This window comes from Nycticebus coucang, chromosome 4, assembly GCF_027406575.1.
Source record: "Nycticebus coucang isolate mNycCou1 chromosome 4, mNycCou1.pri, whole genome shotgun sequence".
In the NCBI taxonomy this organism is placed as follows: domain Eukaryota; kingdom Metazoa; phylum Chordata; class Mammalia; order Primates; family Lorisidae; genus Nycticebus; species Nycticebus coucang.
Window position 1 is genome coordinate 56,253,074 of NC_069783.1, and position 7,598 is coordinate 56,260,671.

At 37.0% G+C, this 7,598-nt stretch overlaps 1 pseudogene; it reads right to left on the reverse strand.

Moving 5' to 3' along the window:
* Positions 1 to 6,120: 6,120 nt before the first annotated feature.
* LOC128584638 (dnaJ homolog subfamily A member 1-like) lies at positions 6,121 to 7,114 on the reverse strand (annotated as a pseudogene).
* Between the last annotated feature and the right edge of the window lie 484 nt (positions 7,115 to 7,598).

The window sequence follows — 7,598 nt, forward strand, 5'->3', positions numbered from 1 at the left end:
AAATCTTTAATGCCTTTCCAGGCTACTTAACAAAAGGTGAGTGATTTCTGTCTCTCTCCTAAGTGTCAGAAAGCATCTTTCGCACACAGGAAAATTACGTGTTCCTTTCTTAGAGGATCCAACACTTGTAAAATTCATTCTTGCTTCCTAGTGGGGTGCTAAAATTTGAGGAGGAATTTCAGGAGGACACAGATGATATTTAAGGTGATGGCTGATTGGCAGCCAAAGATTTGCATCTGGTTATTTTCCCTGTTCCCCCTGCACCAGTCACAGGGCATAACTGGAGACCTGTCCAGGGGCATGGACATGCTAGAGCTCTGACCCAGACCAAGAACTAGAGATCTGCTCAGAAAAACTGATCCAGACCAAGAACTAGAGGCCTCCCCATGAGCTGCAAGGCTCCACTTGCTCCAGCAGTGGGGCATATCTCCCATGGACACGGGAGTCCATTCATTCTGACTATAAAGGTGTCCCTCTCTGCCCTTGGAAGAGCACACTCCTCCCAAACATAGAGGCATCTCTCTATGTGTTGGAAGAGTCCACTGAGTTGCACAACCACCTAAATCTCATGCTCAGATTTAGTCATATTTATAGGCATAGTAATGTTTACCCACTAGGTTCCGCTGTTCCACCAACCACAGGTGAAAAGAGCAGGTTTGAACGGACTTAGTGGCTCTACCAGCATCACCTATTGATAAGCCTCATTGAATCTGAGTTTCTGTTCAAGTTACAGAGAATGAGATTTTCAACCATTTTCCCCCAGTCTTACTGCACTGCTGTACTGTCTTTTCCCCAAGGTCCCAGTAACTTCTGGGCTTGGACTGTTGATTTAGCCATTGCAATTGTTGAGGAGACATTCCAGTGAGGAGTTCCCTAGAAGATCCCTTCCAAATCCTCATTATAAACAAGACTTTCAAAATAATAACGCAATGTTTCCACTCACTTTTTTCTTTTTACTACCTGGGAAAGATTGGTAAGTGCCACGTTTTCTGCCCTCTTCTCTTTCTTGCAAGGCAACAATAGCCGAACTCAGAAAAATCAGGTGGATAGAAGCAGGTTTGAGAGATACTTTAACATCATAGTGGTGAGTTGGCTAGAGACATTTTAACACGATAGCAGCGGTCTGAACAGGCATTTTAACACCATTGCAGCAGGTTAAACTTTAGTAAAAAGCTTTATACCAAGTTAGTCACATCCAGTTGAATTCTTAGAAAAACAGGGCATGCCTTTAACTCTTCCATTTATACCAATAGACCAAAAAACCAAATAGGGCACTTAGGATGTTTTCGTTGCCTTTGCTAATTTTTAAAGGTTTTTTTCCTCTTTACCATTTTTTAAAGAAGGAGCTGAACTATAATCTAGGGTTTCAATGTGCTTGGATCAAAGTGTGATGAATTGTGGGTATACTTTCTCAGGATGTTATCTACCAAGCCAGTTCTACCCTCTTCAGTTTCTCTCTCTGGAAGTCGTAAACTTCCAAGAGGACTCAAAACACAGTGGTAAGTTCTTATACCGGTTTCCTGGACAAGCCATTTTTTAAATAATTTATGGGTGGGATTCCTACAGGTGTCACCCCAAGCTACTCTTATGCAGGCTCCTGGTCACCCAGGGAAGCCTTTCAGGGAGGAGCAAAATGCCCTGCCCTTTGGAGCTGAAAGTTTTGGTCTCTCATTTCTCTACCTATGACACAGTTCAGCCTCTTTTGTAAATGTGCAGGAAGGCTAATTGGAATTAATTAACTTTGGGGGGAAAGGCAATTAAGAGGACCCCTAAAAACACACTCAACGCAACTGAGAAACACTAGAAAAAGTACAGGCTTAACCAACACACAAAGAAGTCCCTTACCAACATGCAGTCATCATTGAGCAAAGCATGTGAACAAATCACAAGGAAAGCACCTTAGAGCACCAAACTGTCTCATTCCCAGGTTGGGGGAGAGATCGTAGAGATAAGAAGCAAGAGAGGCTTTGAACCCTACACAGGAATTGACAGTAAAAGAGCTGGGAGGGTGGCACTCAGAGGAGTTTTGCCAGAGGCTCATCAGTGCTTTGGGTTCACAACTGTTGCCAGGGACCCTAGGACCTCAGACTAATGCTTCTTCTCCCTCTTTGACTCTCAACTAGAGAAAGATAGTGGAAACAGAATGGGTTCAGGAACCTTTCAAAATCCTCTTGCACTTCTTTGCTCTGCTTCCCTTGCAGGGGAAACCAACACCCTTGCAGAAGCTATACCCCCACCCCTTGTTGAAGCTGAGGGGAATTTAAAGACCCATCCCCCAGTCACCTGTAGCCTGTGACTTCAAAGTCAGTAGCCTGGCTATTAGTGTGGAATGGGTGACAAGTGCCTGAATTTTCAGTCCCCACTACTATGACTATAGGAAAACAAACAAACAAATAAACAAACTAAAACAGGTAAAGCCTAGCAATGGTGCCATCACTTACCGCAGAAAATCTTGAATCCGGATTCGAGATTCAATTCATACATTTCTAATGCATGAAATTTGGAGGATGCATTCAAACAAAGACAATGTCAACAGATGTAGAAAGATCATTTGACAAAACAGAAAACTCAGGCATAATTTTTTTTAAATTCTCAGTAAATTAGGAATAACAGATGGAAATTTAGTCAACTTGATAAAGACTACCTATTAAAAAACCTATAGTAAACATCATACTGGTTTTTGTGGAGACAGAGTTTCATTCTGTCACCCATGTTGGAGTACAGTAGAATAATCCCAGTTCACTGTAACCTCAAATTCCATGGTTTAAGTGATCCTTCTCCCTCATCCTTCCAAATGGCTGTACTATAGGTATGCACCACCATACCTGGCTAATATTTTATTTTTGTAGAGATGTAGTCTTCCTATGCTACGCAGGCTGGTCTCAAACTTCTGGCCCCAAGTAATTCCTCCTGCCTCATTCTCCCAGAGTTCTAGAATTATAGGTATGAGCCACTACACTTGGTCGAACATCATACTTAATGATAAAGAACTTGAATCTTTTCACGCAAGGTTAGAAAAAAGGAAAGGATGTCCCTTCTCATTACCTTTTAATGTGTACTAGAAGTGTCAGCTATTGCCATAAGAAATAAAAGGTATATATATTTACATTGGAAGGTAGAAATAAAGCTGTTTTTGTTTGTGGATGACATGGCCTTATGTGCATAAAAATATGAAAGAATTGACAAAAAATATCTCCTGGTAGTAATAAGCAATTACAGCAGGATCTTGGGATGTGAGGTTAATTCACAAAAGTTAATTCCCTTTCTTTATATCAACAGTTAACAAGGAATTTGAAATTAAAAACAGTACCATTTACATTGGCACCCCAAATATAAATGCTTAGGTATTAATAAAAAAAAAATCTACACGATTTATATGAGAAGCATCATAAAACTCTCATAAAAAAATACAAAAAAGAAATAAAGAGATAGTCCATGTTCATGGATAGAAAGACTGAATATGGTCAAAATGTCAGCTTGTCCCAATTTTACCTATAGATTCAATGCAATCTATAATATAAGGGTATATAATAAGACAATGTGATATTGAGGAAAGAAGAGACAAATAGATTAATAAAACTAACTAAAAACCCCAGAGATAGATCCACATAATTATAGTCAATTAAACTTTGACAAAGGAGCAGAAGCAGTACAATAAAGAGAAGATAATCTTTTCAACATATGATGCTGGAACAATGGACATTTCTATGCTAAATAAATAAATAAATAAATCTAAACATAGGCCTTCAACCTGTCACTGACATTAACTCAAATGGATCAAAGAACTAAACATACAAAGCAAAACTACAAAAGCTAGATGATACCATAGAAAAGAATCTAGATGACCATGCGTTTAGTGATAACTTTTACTTTCATCACCAAATGCCCAATAGGTGAAGGAAAATTGATAAGCCAAATTTCATTAAAATTAAAAATTTCTGCTTTGTGAAAGACATTGTCAAGAGAATAAAAAGACAAGCCATAAACTAAGAGAAAATATTTGCAAAAGGCTAATCAGATAAGGGACTATTATCAAAGATACATAAAGAACTTTTAAAATTCAAGTTAAATGTACAACCTAATTGAAAAATAGGCCAATGACGCCAACAAATAAAGAAGATACACAGGTGGCAAATAAATATATGAAAAGATGCTGTATGTCCTATATAATCAGGGAAATGAAAATGAGAAACCCCAAAGTACCTATTAGCATGGCCAAAATCCAGAATATTGACAACCCCAAATGCTGGCGAGGATGTGGAACAACAAGAATACTCATTCATTACTGACAGAAATGCAAAATCATATTGCTACACTTTAGAAAACTGTTTGGCATTTTCTTACAAAACTAAACATATTAACCATATGATCCAGTAATTTGGCTACTTGGTATTTATCTAAAAGAGTAGAAAATTTCACGTCCACAAAAAACCTAACACATATTTGTTGAAGCTTTATTAATAATTGACAAAATGTGGAAGCAACCAAGATATACGTCAGGAGGTAACTGCAGTAAATCTAATCAATGCAATAATATTTAGCATTACAAAGAAATGTGCTATCATTCCATGAAAAGACACGGAGGAATCTTAAATGCATATCACTAAATGAAGGGAGACAACCTGAAAGGCTATGATTCCAATTATATTGACATTCTGGAAAAGGCAAAAGTATGGGAAACAGTAAAAAGATCAGTAATTGTTAAAGCTTGAGGGCGGGTAGGATGAACAGGCAGAGCACAGAGGACTTTTAAAGCAGTGAAAGTACACCATGTATTGTAACAGCAGATACATGCCATTGTACACATACTGAAACCCAGAGCGTGAGCCCTAATGAAGTACTGATAAAAGAAGAGACAAATAGATTAGTAAAACTGAATTAAAAGCCCAGAGACAGATCCACAGATCTGTTTGTCAATTAATCTTTGACAAAGGAGCAAAGGCAGTACAATGAAGACAAGATAGTCTTTTCAATATATGGTGATGAAACCATGGGACATTCATATGAAAAAAAAAAAAAACAAATAAATCTAGACATAGGCTTTAAACCCATCCTTAGCCTAGAGGACCTAAACGATAAATGAAATAAGCCAGTATGAATAAATATTGTGTCATTCATATGTGAAATCTAGAAAAGCAAGACTCATTGAATCAGAGTGGAGTTGTGGTTGCCAGGGGCAGGAAGTTGGTATAAACTGGAAATGTTGGTCAGAGTGCACAAAGTTTTAGTTAGGAAGAAAAAGTTCGAGACCTAATGTACAGCTTGATGACATAGTTAATAATAATGTTTTCTATACTTAAAAATTGCTCAAAGAGATCTTAAATGTACTCATCACCAAAACTTGGAAAGCATATGAGGTAATAAATATGTTAATTATCTTATTTCAATCTTTTCTTAATGTATATATGTATATATATAAACATCACATTGTGTACTACAAATATGTTTATTTGTTAATTATTCCTAAATAAAGCAAGGAAAAAGACTCATCAAACTAATAAATAAATTCCATAAAGTTTTATCATTGCAATAAGATAAAAAGAATAAAATAAGTATGTAAAATTATGGGTAAAAATCACAAAACTGTTATTATTTATTAATAACATATTTGTATACATAAAAAATCAAATTCAGTTAATTTATTAATGAGTGACCAATATATTAATGACTCACAAATCGCTAATAATTATTATCAGTATTACTATTTGATATTAATACTCAATATTAATAATTGTTAATAAATGAGTGATTCAGCCAGGGTGCTAGCTAGGGGATAAATACATAGAAATCAGTATTTTCTTTATACTAATAATTAACAACTAGAAAATAGAAATTTTAAAATGATATAAATTAAAATTACACCAAAAGTCATTTAATACATAGAATTCATTTTATGAAATATTGGTGAGAGAAATTTTTAGAAGGCCTAAAAAATGTATGGGATATAATTTTTTTGAGCTTTTATATTTGCATTTATTCTTCATTTAACCTTTAAAACACTACTATAGTTGAATATTAAAACAGAAACAATAGCAAGTAGTGAGCATATTATGATTACAGTCCTTCACTCATTCGTTAACTGCACAAAAATGCCAGCATGAGTGTCATTCACTGGCCTCATTAAGAGGTTTGACAATGAACACCACCTCTGGGCTGCTGTTCATCATTCTCATGCTTCTCCATTGTAATGGAGCCGTCTTTCCTGATTTGGATCAAAGTCCACCAGTTCTACTTGATCCATTTCATCAGTCTCATCTACTTCCTTCCTCTCTGGTAGAAGTTTTTCCAGCAATGAGAGTTTATCAGGAGAAAGAAAGCCATTTTCAGGAAAGTTTACCTTAAATTCGATGATTAGGCACCCTTTTCATATGGTCTACGATAAATTAGCGTGTCTTCATTTAGCACACACTTGATATCCATGCTTGATAATCTGACCTGGATAAGGGGTGATGACTATGGTTCGGTTGTCAAGAGTAGATATTGGCTTTTGGAAGCCACACAATGCTTCAACCAGCTGTATATCCATACACATGCACAGGTTTCTCCTCGCCGAGTAAAAATAGCAAGGTCCTTCTGATCTAACACAATGATAATATCTCCTGGCTCCAATCCTGGTTCTTGGTCTCCTTCACCATGGAATGTTATCTTCTGGCCATCTTTCATGCCTTTGTCAATATGAACTTCCAAAAAGCTTCCTTCCATTGCAGCTTTTACATCTATCTTTAGGACTGATCCTTTCTCCATGGCCCTGGCACTCCATGCACACAGACTGAATTTGCTGAACCATTCCAGGTCCCTATCTAATGAATTCTTATTTGCATTCCAGTACCCCGGCAATTGGGACAGCACTCTATTGCTCCTTTTTTGCCACCTCAGCCTTCACATTTGTCGCAAATTACATTCTTTTGCAGAGCCAGTTTTCTTGTGGCACCATTACATAAATCTTCTAAGGTAACTGAGAGCTGATATACCACATTTTTGCCTTCTCGCCCTCATTTGGATTCTTATCAGGGTGGTACTTCAAGGCCAGTTTTCCATATGCTTTCTTCAATTCTCCCTGAGTGGCATTGGGTTTGACTCCAAAAACATCATAGTAAGTGGTTTCTTTCACCATTTTCTACAGCTGGTGAGAGGGAGAGGCCCATGCAGTGGAGCGGAAAGGAGCGCTTAGCTGCGGGCTGCTCCGGCAGCCGCCACTCCTCCGCCTCCCACCTAGCGTTCTGGAAAGTTCCCGGGATATAATGTTTTAGTAGAAACATAAATGGCAAGACTTGATAAGGCAATATAAGACAACTATAAAATCTAGTACTTCGCATAAGCAAGATTGATTATAAATTCGCAGTAATTAAAATACTGTGCTATTTCTCCAAAGTCGGAGTCACAGACCAAAATATAGAAACCTGAACAAGTCTACCTTTCAAAAATATGAACCTTGATTTATATAATTACTGTGAAAGATTAAAAAAAAAAGCCTCCATATGTTAACACAAACCTCTTTTAATTGCAGAAGTCAAACGTGACTTATATCCATCTTTTGTTATCAGTATACATGTTGATCTTTTTTACCAGGCCATAAAAGCCCAACTGTAAAGGAAAAG